This window comes from Mytilus edulis, chromosome 6, assembly GCF_963676685.1.
Source record: "Mytilus edulis chromosome 6, xbMytEdul2.2, whole genome shotgun sequence".
In the NCBI taxonomy this organism is placed as follows: domain Eukaryota; kingdom Metazoa; phylum Mollusca; class Bivalvia; order Mytilida; family Mytilidae; genus Mytilus; species Mytilus edulis.
This window is the reverse complement of record NC_092349.1, coordinates 8,409,665-8,422,187: the sequence shown is the minus strand read 5'-3', so window position 1 is coordinate 8,422,187 and position 12,523 is coordinate 8,409,665. Positions and strand designations below refer to the sequence as shown.

The 12,523-nt window shown below is 32.4% G+C and overlaps 1 long non-coding RNA gene across 1 annotated transcript; it reads right to left on the bottom strand.

The window, feature by feature from the left end:
* Positions 1-3,429: 3,429 nt before the first annotated feature.
* On the bottom strand, positions 3,430-11,487 carry LOC139525966 (uncharacterized). The gene is made up of 3 exons (XR_011665067.1): positions 11,410-11,487; positions 6,720-6,862; positions 3,430-3,645 (listed from the first exon to the last, which is right to left on the bottom strand). It is a non-coding gene; the product is annotated as an uncharacterized lncRNA (long non-coding RNA).
* Positions 11,488-12,523: the final 1,036 nt, after the last annotated feature.

Below are 12,523 nucleotides of genomic sequence, written 5' to 3'. Positions count from 1 at the left end.
TTTGTTCAATTGAAAGAATTCTGCGATTATTTTATAATATCACAAGATTTGCAGTCCATTTAAAACTGTTAGTATGTAGATTGAAGCTTACAAATATCAGTTCATAATTTTTCACCCTTTTTGAAGTTAACTAAAATCACCTAGATGGCCCGGTCACTCATCTTTAAAGTGAAAAGGGGATCGAATTATCTAGGGACACACGAAACAAAAGCTAAAAAGACTTATTTTGTCAATAACCTACAATTCTCTTCTTTTATCGGGTTGTTGTCTTGGTGACACTTTCCTTATTTCCATTCTCAACTTTGATAATAATAAGTTTTATTTTGATTGATGTTTTTTTTTATCTTTCTTAAAGTAAACAAAATACATTTCCCATTTCCATTCTCAATTTTATTTTCTGCTTCCTTTCGAAAACAAATTCCTTTATTCTTCAATAGTCTGATTGCTAGGCCTTTAAAAATCAAACCAACAAAGAAAGGAAGAAAAATCATCAGTACACAATAGAAAATACGAGATGCTAGAGACTGTCGCCGATTTGAAAATTGTTTTATGAACACATCGGGATAAATATACGAGATTGTTATAGCAGTTTAATCACTGTTACAATGAGGTCAAATATATAAATAATATATAGCAGTTCTAGTTCAATGACTTTTTTTAAATTATTTTTCTTTGATTATGAATAAAATGAGATTTGGGATTTTGTTGGACTTAAATTGGCTTATTCAACTTTGTTCAAATACATATACAGCTCTAGTACAAAAAAGTTATACAACGACGAGTAAACAGACAATTTTTTTAATTGATGTGTGGGTTTTTAAATAATCAAAAGTCACTGAATGTAACACCCGTCGTGTAACTCTTTAAAACAAACATTAAAGATAAAAAATGTCTGGTCGTCTTGCTGTCCGCACATAGGATTTGCATCTTTACATTCTGATGTGTGCCGTAGTTGTAAAAAGTTTAAAGTATCCGTTATTTTAGCACAAATCGATAAGGATAAAAAAAAATCCCAAAATGGCATATCACATATTGAAGCTGCCAGGAGAGAACGAGAGCTGTACAATGAATGGTTGTCAAAATCCCGTGAAGAATTAACTAATTATTATACCGGACAGGTTTTAAAGAATGTTCGACATACAATTGATTTTGCTCATTAGTATTAGTTTGCCACCTTATACCGACCAAGTTAGACAACTGTATTTTTTATCCAGTAGAAAGGTTAAAGTTTTTGGTGTATGCATGGAAGAAATACGGTAACAATATATCTATTTGGTTGATGACGATGAATGAATTTTGAAAGATTGTGCCGATACAAAGGGTCCAAACACAACAATTTATATGTTTTATCATGCTATTGAATGTGAGGGGCTGGATGTGGAATCAATTGTGATAATTGTCCAAACATGTTACTTTCACTTTTATTTTGGTTAATTGGTGGTTATTATTCATAAACTCTTACCAATATAAAAAAAGAGAGATGTGGTATGATTGCCAATGAGACAAATATTCACAAACGTTCAAATTAAGTGGATGTAAGCAGTTATAGGCAACCGCAAGGCCTTTAACAATGAGAAAAAAATCATACCGTATAGTTGGCTATAGAAGGTCCCAATATGAAAATATGAAACAATTAAATTGTGAAAACTAATATCAGTATTAAACACCCCATAAACAAAACATTTTTCACTCTTTTATATTACAACTAAAAGTTTAAAACACTGTTCTCCCACCACAGATTCCCACAGTGAGTTCCTTTTATCTATAATTTTATATGGTGAATCTGATTTTAAATGGCTTTGTAAAATAAATAACTGGCTAAGTTGACTGATTCAATCTGAACCTGAGAAAGATCAAATCAGAGTAAAAATTATTTAAGTTTATCATAATTAACAAATAAAGACGAGAAGGCACCAAGTGTAAAATCGTAAATTTTGAGCCGATTTGAAAAAGGAAACACCATTTCCTAAAAACAAACGAAGGAAAGAAAAAAAGTAACACAGAAATTAAAAAAAATGATTGAGCAAGTCTCATCAACACGAACCCCATGAAAAACCGATGGTGCCATGGAAGGATCAGGAGGTCATGCTTCAATACCTTTATTCTTTTTAAGATAAAACTGAGAAAAATTATAGAAAAGAAACTGAAAAAAACGCTACATCGATGAAAAGAATACTTATGGGGTATGGGCTTTGCTCATTGTTGAAGGTCGTACAGTGACCTATAGTTTGTTACTTCTCTGTCACTTGGTCTCTCGTGAAGTGTTGTCTCATTGGCAATCATACCACATCTTTTTTTTTATGTTATATTTGACTTTCAACAAATAAAAAAACTACTTGTTGTTCTGTTATTGCAGGAGAAAACAAAACTCGGTATGGCTATTTTGCTTGGCTTGTGTTAAATGGACAACATAAGAAAATAAGCCTAATAAGAATACAGTTCCCTGGTCATACAAAATGATTTGTAGATGCTGGATTTGGTCAAGCTAAAACGTTATTCAGACGATCAACTTGTGATTCTGTATCCCATTTAGCAGATTTCTTCCGAAAATAATCATCAAGAAATGATGTCGTTTGGTATAAGCAAGAGAACAATGAAACTATCTGGCATTCGAGAGATTGAAGGCCGTTTTTATCTGTTTTGTTTCATTGCAGATACCATAAAGACACATCATCTCATATCCATTCCTGATAAACCGGGAATAGATATTGTAAAAGAAAATGCAATGAGTTGAAAAAGAAAATTAGACATTCTTCGCCTTCTTTCACAACAGTTCGATCATACGTTGGCTCGTCCTGAAGTAAATCATGCAGCCGGTAGTTCACGTGCAAGGCAGGAATATCTATATTCAAAATTCCGTCCATTTGTTAGAAAGAAATATCAGGCAGCATTTTGACAAACACCAAGGAGAAGAGTGAACTTGTAATTTGCATCAAACCTAAATGGACGTCAAAGTATTCGATTACAACGTTGAACTGAATTTTTTTTTACGTTAGAGCAAATTTTATGTGGTATCAAAATTGAAATTTCTCAACTAGATGTTCACCGATCGTTGTCAAATGTTTTACATGATGGTGACATACTTTTTTTTATCTGTTTAGATAATTAAAAATCCAATAATACAAGTATTTTGCCATAAAGGCCGTTTTTGCTTGTCGGGCGTCATATATATATATATTTCAGTTGTTGCTTTGCTGATACATTACTGATTTCCCATCTTTAATCACTAATAAAATTGAGAATGGAAATGGTGAATGTGTTAAAGAGACAACAACACGACCATAGAGAAGACAACAGATCTTCAATGCGCGAGAAATTCCTGCACTCGGAGGCGTCCTTTTAGCTGGCCCCTTAACAAATATATATACTAGTTCAGTGATAATACATATATGTATGAATTTAGATATTGTTAATGTGACTTGCCATTGGTCTTGATCTCATGATGGACTTTGTCAATGTTTGATTCCATGGCCCGGGTTGTTTCAGTCGTTGATTCCATACCTGAGGTTGTGTGAATGGTTGATTCCATAGCCCGGGTTGTTTCAATCGTTAAATCCATAGGGGATGATTTCATTGAAATAGACTCTTTGCAATTACACGATGATTCATTGTGTATTCTCGTAACTGCTAAACGTGATCCGTCGTCTATAAAAATGTGTCATATTTATCTTTATTGGAGAATTTGAAATATGTATATATATCTAAAATATGTATTCTATATGTATAAACAAATGATGCATCAATATGATATAATTGTGATTACCGCTTTCTCTTATTCTTTGTATATCTAACATGACTAAACCAATTCTTAACAGTTTAAACATTTATGAACAAAGGGTTGATTAGATGTTCGCATTTCACATCGTGCTATATCTGTAATTAACTAGTTATTAGTGTAGAATATATACGTATTTCTTTCGGATTATATATATCAGCAATGCTGTAGAAGAATAATGATACAAGCAGTACAACTTTAAGAAAGAAAAAAAAAAAGGAAATTCAAAATTATTCAATGATTTTCGTATTGATGTAGAGTTTTCCAAATGCTTAAAAACATGAAAGCTGGGAAACAATTAAACAAAACTAGGTCTTTTGTATAAAATACGTTCTTCTTAAGCAAGGAAATCATCCTTCTACTCTTATTAATATTTATTAAAAAAACTTCGCAGGCATGTTTATATTCCTACATGTCTATTGCTCACTATACTGGTTGTTATTCTCAAGAAAAAAACTCTGTTTGTAAGACATTGTAATCATTTCATTAGTATTAGGTAGCATTAGTGATAAGTTATACAGTTGTCCATTTTGATTTGATGTTTGTACCACTTTCGGCATAAGTGGTGGATATAACGTATCCTCTCCATTGAACTATTTTTAAAATGTGTTATCCTCAAGATGTGATAATGCGCGTATACTCACATTTATATAATCTTAATGATATTGTTTTTTTTTTTAAATAATAATCAGCGCACATTATGTGTCTTACTGGCTATCGATTGTGACTTATGGCTTCGATCGGCATGTCGGATGCTTTGGCGGCTAATGTGCTCTTATTTTCGTGACATGATATCCTCCAAATTTATTTGAATTTGTTTTTCCATTTTTTTGATTTACCTTTTCAATGTGTTATGTGCTGTATGTGTATTGTTATTAACTATATTAGTTTTGGACCTTTTTTGTTTTTGATGTTTTATTACTTTTACAATAGATTGTACGTCATATGATACCGATTTGCAAATCACAGTGTCAAAAGGCTATTTTCGATGATGATCTGTATATTAACAGCTTTCCATTTGTAAGCTTTTTCTTTATTTGATGATTTTGCTGTTGTTGTAATTTAGATAGGATGAGTACACCTATTTATTAATTATGCATTGATTTTATATTAACGCCACTTGCCATTTAAAGCAATCTGACTACTTTTGTCAGACAGGCAAACTCATCATTTGTATTTTTCCTTAAAAAGATACTTTTCGTAATCCCCGTGAATTGCTATTTCACTTATGAATAAAAATTTATCAAAGGTACCAGGATTATAATTTAGTACGCCAGACGCGCGTTTCGTCTACATAAGACTCATCGTGAATAAAATCACTATTAAATATACAAAACACTGGGTATTTTAGTGTTACAATATTCCCTGTATTCTTGTGAGATATTTGTATTACTTGCTATGACGAAAAATACCTTACATATCTCAAACTTGTTGCATTGTATATGGACGAAGGACAATACAATTAATTACCGCATTATGGATAGACGACAAGCATACAAGTACGGCACTTCATGAATAGATGGACGGGAGTTATTACAAATACTGCAATATAGATGAGGTCAAGCAATATAAATACTCCATTATGTATGGACGGCAAGGAATTCGAATACAATACTTTGCCTTAAAAGAGTTCCCAAAATGGCTAACATAAAAAGATCAATACAAACATGTGCAACAACAATCAAAGAAATAAGAATTTACTTACTGGATGAAGTTAATACTTTGTGATATGACTACCAGAATGTACAAGACTTTAAATAAAGTTTTGGCAATTTTGCATAAAGTCTCCTTATTTATTGTAAAGGTATGTTCCTCTAAATGTAAAACACAAATTGTTCTTACTCAGACACCTTTCAAATTTCATTTACTCTCCTGTCATTTGCGCATTCAATACTTTCAACATATCTTTAATAAAATTGAAGTATGAGCTCTGTTGAAACCAAGGTATTGTGTTTGTACCGTTTGCCTGCTTCCACTGATTTGAACACAAAGATACTTGACAAGGTTCATTGTCCTCTCGATTTTGAGACCGTCAGGCGATAACAGACGAGAGACAATCGTCGAACACAGAGATGTATTTATCACTGTTTATATAGTTGCTACGGGTGTAAGAGTTTCCCCTCTTTAGTAAGAAATACACCCTTTTTACATCATTGATGCACTGGAAGAGGTCTCTAAGTCACAACAAAGACCAAGACACGAAATCTTTTTTTTATGAATTTTGAGACGTAAACTTAATTATTTTTTCCAACAATAATTTTTGTCTTGTAAAAAAACTTTTCTTCAAGCAATCGTCAACGTGGAGTTTTAGAATACACATTACTATGTGTCCTAGCGTTAAATCGTATTGAAATATCTTTAAAAGTCTGTCTGCGACTAGTGTTTATTTTTTCATCACAAAGGGTTGTCTGTCACCGCCATACTTCAAAGTAATTTTTTTTTCTGATGCTCTACAAATTGGATTAGAAACTTCTTGATTGATTTTTACAAAAAAATCAGGTAAAATTTTCAAATTTGTAACTTGAAATTCCACCATTTGAAATATTGACAATTGTTTCTTTTTACTCATTTGTGAGTTCCTTACCGTGAGTTGTCATGTTGCCTAGCAGAAGTTTTTTGTTTATATAAGGGGAATAATCCAAACGTACATGAACCTGTAAGGTGATTGTAAAATTATAATGAAATTAGGACAAAACTTCAATTCTAAAACGATAACAGAAAAGTGACAAAGATGAAATTATTCATTAACATCTTTCATAGAGGGCGATGTCGTCGCCATTTTGCGGACTCATGCAGAGCAAATGACTATACAGTTTGAATGTTATATAAAGCAGAGATCCCGAATATCCAGTTCATAATGACAGAAAAAAGTCTGAAAAGTAAGCAATAATATCAAAATGCCGACATGATAAGAGAACAACTGTTTACAAAGAGGACAACTTACCTGAGCAATTAACGACGGTGTTAGGCAGAGCTACTCCGTTACGGCAGGTGAATGAGTATCTTCCAAGGTCTGTCACCCTTTTCGTTATCCATTCATAGGTTGATACAGACAAACAGTCACAGTCAAAACATTTTCTGCAATCTCTTTAAAATAAGAAGCGTTATATGTGGATATGCCTTGCTGCAGTTTGATTGTAAAAGATAGGCTGACAAGGACTGGATAGTTGAGAATCACTGAATTCCTCACTTTTAGAAATATGCAGAAAGTGGTTAATAGTAGAATGAATGTTTCAAATTTTTTTTCTTTTACTATATCATGAATATAGAGTTATAAAAAGGTATCTATTATTGATTTTGAAAGGATATAACTCTAATATTACCAGTGTATTTCTTTGCTTCTTTCGAATACAATTTCCTCCATGTACAGGCAGTGAGAGAAATAGTTATTCTTATTTTATTTGTACCACAAGGTCACACAAAAAACAAAATGTGTAGCTTTTTTTTTGAATGTATGATTGTTATATGGATTGATGTGTTAGTCTTGATAACCTGCGTTCATAATAAAAGAGATGTGGTGTATAAATCAATGAGGCAATATAAGATTAACATTATTGTACAACCTTGTGTGTGTGTGGTTTTTTTTTTTGCTGTGCATGCACTGATTTTGTGTGATGGATGGATACCCCCTATCCTTTGTTCTCCTATTTTTTTAAAATCTATAAACAGACCAATGAAAAAGCGAATTTTTGAGAACACAATTAAATCACAACAGATTGAGACAATCGACATTGGCGAGAAATGAATCGCCGGCTTTTCATGTAGTACTCCTCACACTGTATATATCCACTGTAAAGTGACAATATCAGGTACACTGGAAGCATGTAGCACTCATACAAATGAATATCTAATGTACAGTATCATGGTCAGGTACACTGGTAGCATGTTGCACACATACCAATGTATATTTACTTTAAAGTACAAGCGTCGGGTACACAGGAAAGGACCAGTGCCAAGTACACGTGAAGTACCGGCGTATGGTACACGGTAAGTACCAGCGCCAAGTGTACGTGAAATATTAGCGTCCGGTACACAGGAAGTAGCAGTGCCAAGTACATGTGAAGTACCAGCGTCTGGTACACAGGGAAGACCAGTGCCAAGTACACGTGAAGTACTAGCGTCCAGTACACAGGAAGGAGATGTACCCAGAACACGTGAAATACCAATATCAGGAACACTGGAAGCATGTAACATGAGGATACCAAAATAGCATTAATTTTGATAGTTTTTTCACCTACATTTCTTTATGAACCAGACACAAAGTTTCTATTTTGCATTTATTTTGTAAATGTATCCTTATTTATTATATAATTTCATTAATTTAATGTTGAATCTATTCTGAATCATTTGAAAAAACAGTTTGAATCGATTTTCAAACAATTCCTGATTCTGTAATGAGGAGTACCCAAATTACATAAATGCTTCATTCACATCCGTAAAATTCTAATAACTGATGTTTTGTTTTATTCATTAAATATTTAGAACAACATGACAATAGTCCGTGCTTGATATTCATTTTCAAAGAAATAGATGCCTGTAACATATTCTAACTGCTAATTCTTAAAAGTTGACTTTTTGTGAAAGTCGCATGGCGACGTTTCCGTAGATTTTACTTCTGCCAGTGATTATAAAGTGTGAACGTTCTGTGCTTATTTAAATGTATATAGCTATGTTGAGAGACGTGCAAAATGCCAAATCATAAAAATACAAATTGTGTGCTCTCTGAAAAAAACATATTTTTTCTCTGCTATTTTTGCTAAATGGATGCAATTTGGGTACTTTGACACAGGCACTCCCACTAATGTGTGCTAAATGTGAAGTAGTAGCGTCCAGTCACGGAACGACCAGTGTCAAGTACATGTCAAGTACTAATATCAGGTACACGGGAAGCCGATGATACTTATTTCAATATCTACCGATTGTGTTTTGATATTATAGTCGTGAAATATCAGCTGCGAGTCACAATGTGAAGTGAGCGCAGCGGACGAAGACAAAACGGCTTCATATTGTGTCGAGTAGCTAATATTTTAAAATATCAATATTCAGATGACCTTATGGTCGATTTATCGGATTGTATTTGTATATTTGTATGCTAGAAAGAAATGTTTTCTTTGTTTCACCAACAAACTGAAAGATGACGTAATAGGTATGGGTCAAACTCATTAGCGTCATTTCATTTATTATGACGTCGACATGATGTCTGGGTCAAAGTTATTACGGGCATGTCAACGTCCGTGACGTCACAAAGCCGTGATATGCAATTGCAAAAGGAGCTAAGCAGAGTGATACAGGCTGTGATAAAACACCGATGAAATCCCATTTGCTACTTGAATTGATAATGTGTTTTAGTATTTTGAGTTTCTGATGATCATATAGATTATATTTGTGTTGATCTGTTACTTCTTTTTTAACGTTAGCTAATACATGCTATGTTTTGATATATCTGGGTAATGATCTATCTCATAACAAAAACAAATGATACGGCTAGAATTATTCGGATATTGGTCTATCTCTTACCAATGCAAATGATACGTTTATATATAATCTAGATAGTATGTACGAATAGAGAAGTTGCAATCGAATTATACAATGAACGCAACCGGTTGTTATAGCATAAGGAATATCATAACAATCAATTACAATGTTTCACTAAATGATATTGCCGTAAATGGACACGTCTAGTTCGAGACATAAGAGAAATTGAAAGTTTTGTTTTAAATGTACTGATTCATAGATAGAATACAATTGATAACATAAGAAACATCTTTTTCATTAAGGTGCGTCTCAAAACTATTTTGATTTATTATAAAAATACTTCAAACATATATGCATATATTTTAGGAAGATGGATATAGTAAAGTATCCTAAAGATATTCTGACTTCGTTCCTTTTCACAGGTAACAATTGCCTCATATTAACAACCTACTAACATCAAAACATTAGCCAATTTCACAAACATAAACATTATAATATTACGCACTTCTCTATATCCTCTTTTGAGAATGAGTACATACATGACAGAGCCACGAGGCAAAATGGAATTGTTTAGAGAAACAGTTTAAAGCAAATTATGCATTTTTAATAATTGAATTATTTTGATTGAGAGTGCTCATAGTTTTCGAATCCACTATCCACTCAGACTTGGTACAGCACTATGAAAAGCATTGAACTTCATAAAATATATTAACCATGTTAACGTCATTATGGTATCTTACTATGGAAGAGTATTTAAAGTTTATGAAATGTTTCATCTTACTTATATTTGGACAGACCTAAGATTAGTTATAGTCAATTTTACATGTGCACTCAATTTAGCACTCGTGGTCCATCTTTTTATGACAAAAACGATTATTTCATTTTCGAACCATATAACTATTTGGACAATACACCTCTGGTCGGACCATATGAGTATATACACCTGTTTGATTAACAGTCGTGCCATATTAGTATGTATGCCATGACCATAATAATCAAAAAGGTTAATCATTGATGCGTTTTGTATGTCTACCCTCTTCCGTGGAAAAACATGATTCATTTTTCAATCCGAAATGGTGAACGTTCTTAGTGAAACCCGTCACCAATATTCCTTGCAGTTATATTTGCAAAACATACTGTCAATTGGAGAACAAACTGATTAAACCTATGTATAAATTTGTTAACTATAATAATTTGCTAATAAAATCATCTGTGTTGTCCATTGTCACTTTATGTTAATAATCTTGCAACACTAATTGCCAAATAGTTCAATAACTGAATATATAATTTTTCTAAACTTTTTTTGCGACATCATTTTGTAGAACTTACAATATTAACGAATGAAGTTTCATTTTGTTAATTTTTACGGCCCATACTGGACCATATGAGTATAGTCATGGCGATACGTGTTTTGTCTATATACTCAAAATAGGGAGCGAACATATATTAAGTTGATTTATATCTTCATTACGCAGAGACATTGAGGATGTTCACAGGAAATTTCCATTTAAAGCACACGAAAAGTATTATGGGTCTCAAGGATAATATTCTCCGTCTGACGAGCATCTCGAAGGGATGAAAGTTTCAATTCTGGGATGCATTCCTTATAAAAATTTATAGAAAAATATAGTTACAATTGTGTCACGTGACTTCAAACTAAAAATAGTGACAACACATCAAAAAGACAGAGAGGCAGGTTCATGATCAATTCAAATGACAGCTAAATTTTTGTATTCGATACATCCTGTTTTGCATGCACCAATGTTCAAAGCGTTCTGTTTAAATTTCCTTGTCAACCTGATCAATATCAGAGTACTTAACTAATGAAGTACCTATAATTGTAAATTGCCAAATATGTTTAGTATTATATTGATCAGAAAGAAAATTTCGACCATGTTTCATGCAGAATATTCCCAAGGGACAATCAAAACTTGTAAGATTGAAACAGACAATACCCTGACACAATAGGGAAAAAATTATGAAAAGAATAACATCAGTGCATTAAACACTATTCAGACAACTATGACCAAATGACCAACACAAACCAACACCAAACACATTAGATGATCTCAGGTATTCCGGACTGCAATTGGACACTGATTCAACGGTTACTGTTAATTATAATGAGTTTCATATATTGTTAGTCGATTTATACTCACACAAAGAGGCCCCCGAGGTTGATGTTATTATCAAACAAATGTGTTTCTACATTTTCGATGGGATTTCCTGTTATATGTCTAAAAAGGAAGAAATACATAGCTTTATATAGGCAGTGAAAGATTATGTTCAGTCTTTAAATTTTGTACTTGTAGTAAAAGTTTTACTTTTATAGTTGTATCGATTTATTTTAAGAATTGCTAAAATTAATATTTTGCGTCAATCTAACAACAACAACAAAGAAACAACAGTATTTCACCAAAAAATCGGATATAGCAATCTAATACTACCAGAAGTCGATATAAAATCCGATAGTTTTTTTTATGAGTGGGTAGTTTCAGCTCTTCTTCCTGCACCTCTTGTGATATTCTTTAAATTTATACATTTTGTATAAGTCATAGTATGTTACAGAGACAAAAAATTGAAATCTCAATGACGGCTACAACAAATCGAAATATTCTTGGTTATCATTGACACATATTGTTCCAAACGCCAAATCACGTCGAAAAAGTGCATTAAATTTGTTGAGTGATAACTATACAATTGCGAAACGTGTTGCATTAATTTGACAATATTACAAAATGGCATGTCTACTTCATATATTTCTCTCGCTGTTTTCACATTCAACACTCTAGGCCAACTCAAGTAAGAATTGTGAGTATTGAGGACCTAAATTCAGATCAAATTACTACCTGTTTATGCCTTAATTTTTCAAAAGTTATATTTTAACGTTTACTTTATCTGCTATTTATTTTTAAATAATAACAGACCTTGGAAATTAAGATAATAATCTGTATGATATGATGTTATAAAGAACAATACCATTATATAGTTAGTTCAGTTGCTTAAGATGACGTATGCACTTTGACCAATTTATAATCAGGGATACCAGTAATCAAGTTGTGATAAAATATTGTTTTACATGAAACATATTTGGTAAAGGGTATCGAATATATATGTTTTCCATCGCTTTCAAATGTAAGAAAAACAATAAATCAGTTAAATCAAGCAAATTCAAAAGTCTTTCTTATATTCTGTGATACTTACACCACGGTCAAATTCTTGTTGTTTGTAAACAAATCACCAGAAAGGTTGGTAAACCTATTCCATACAAGA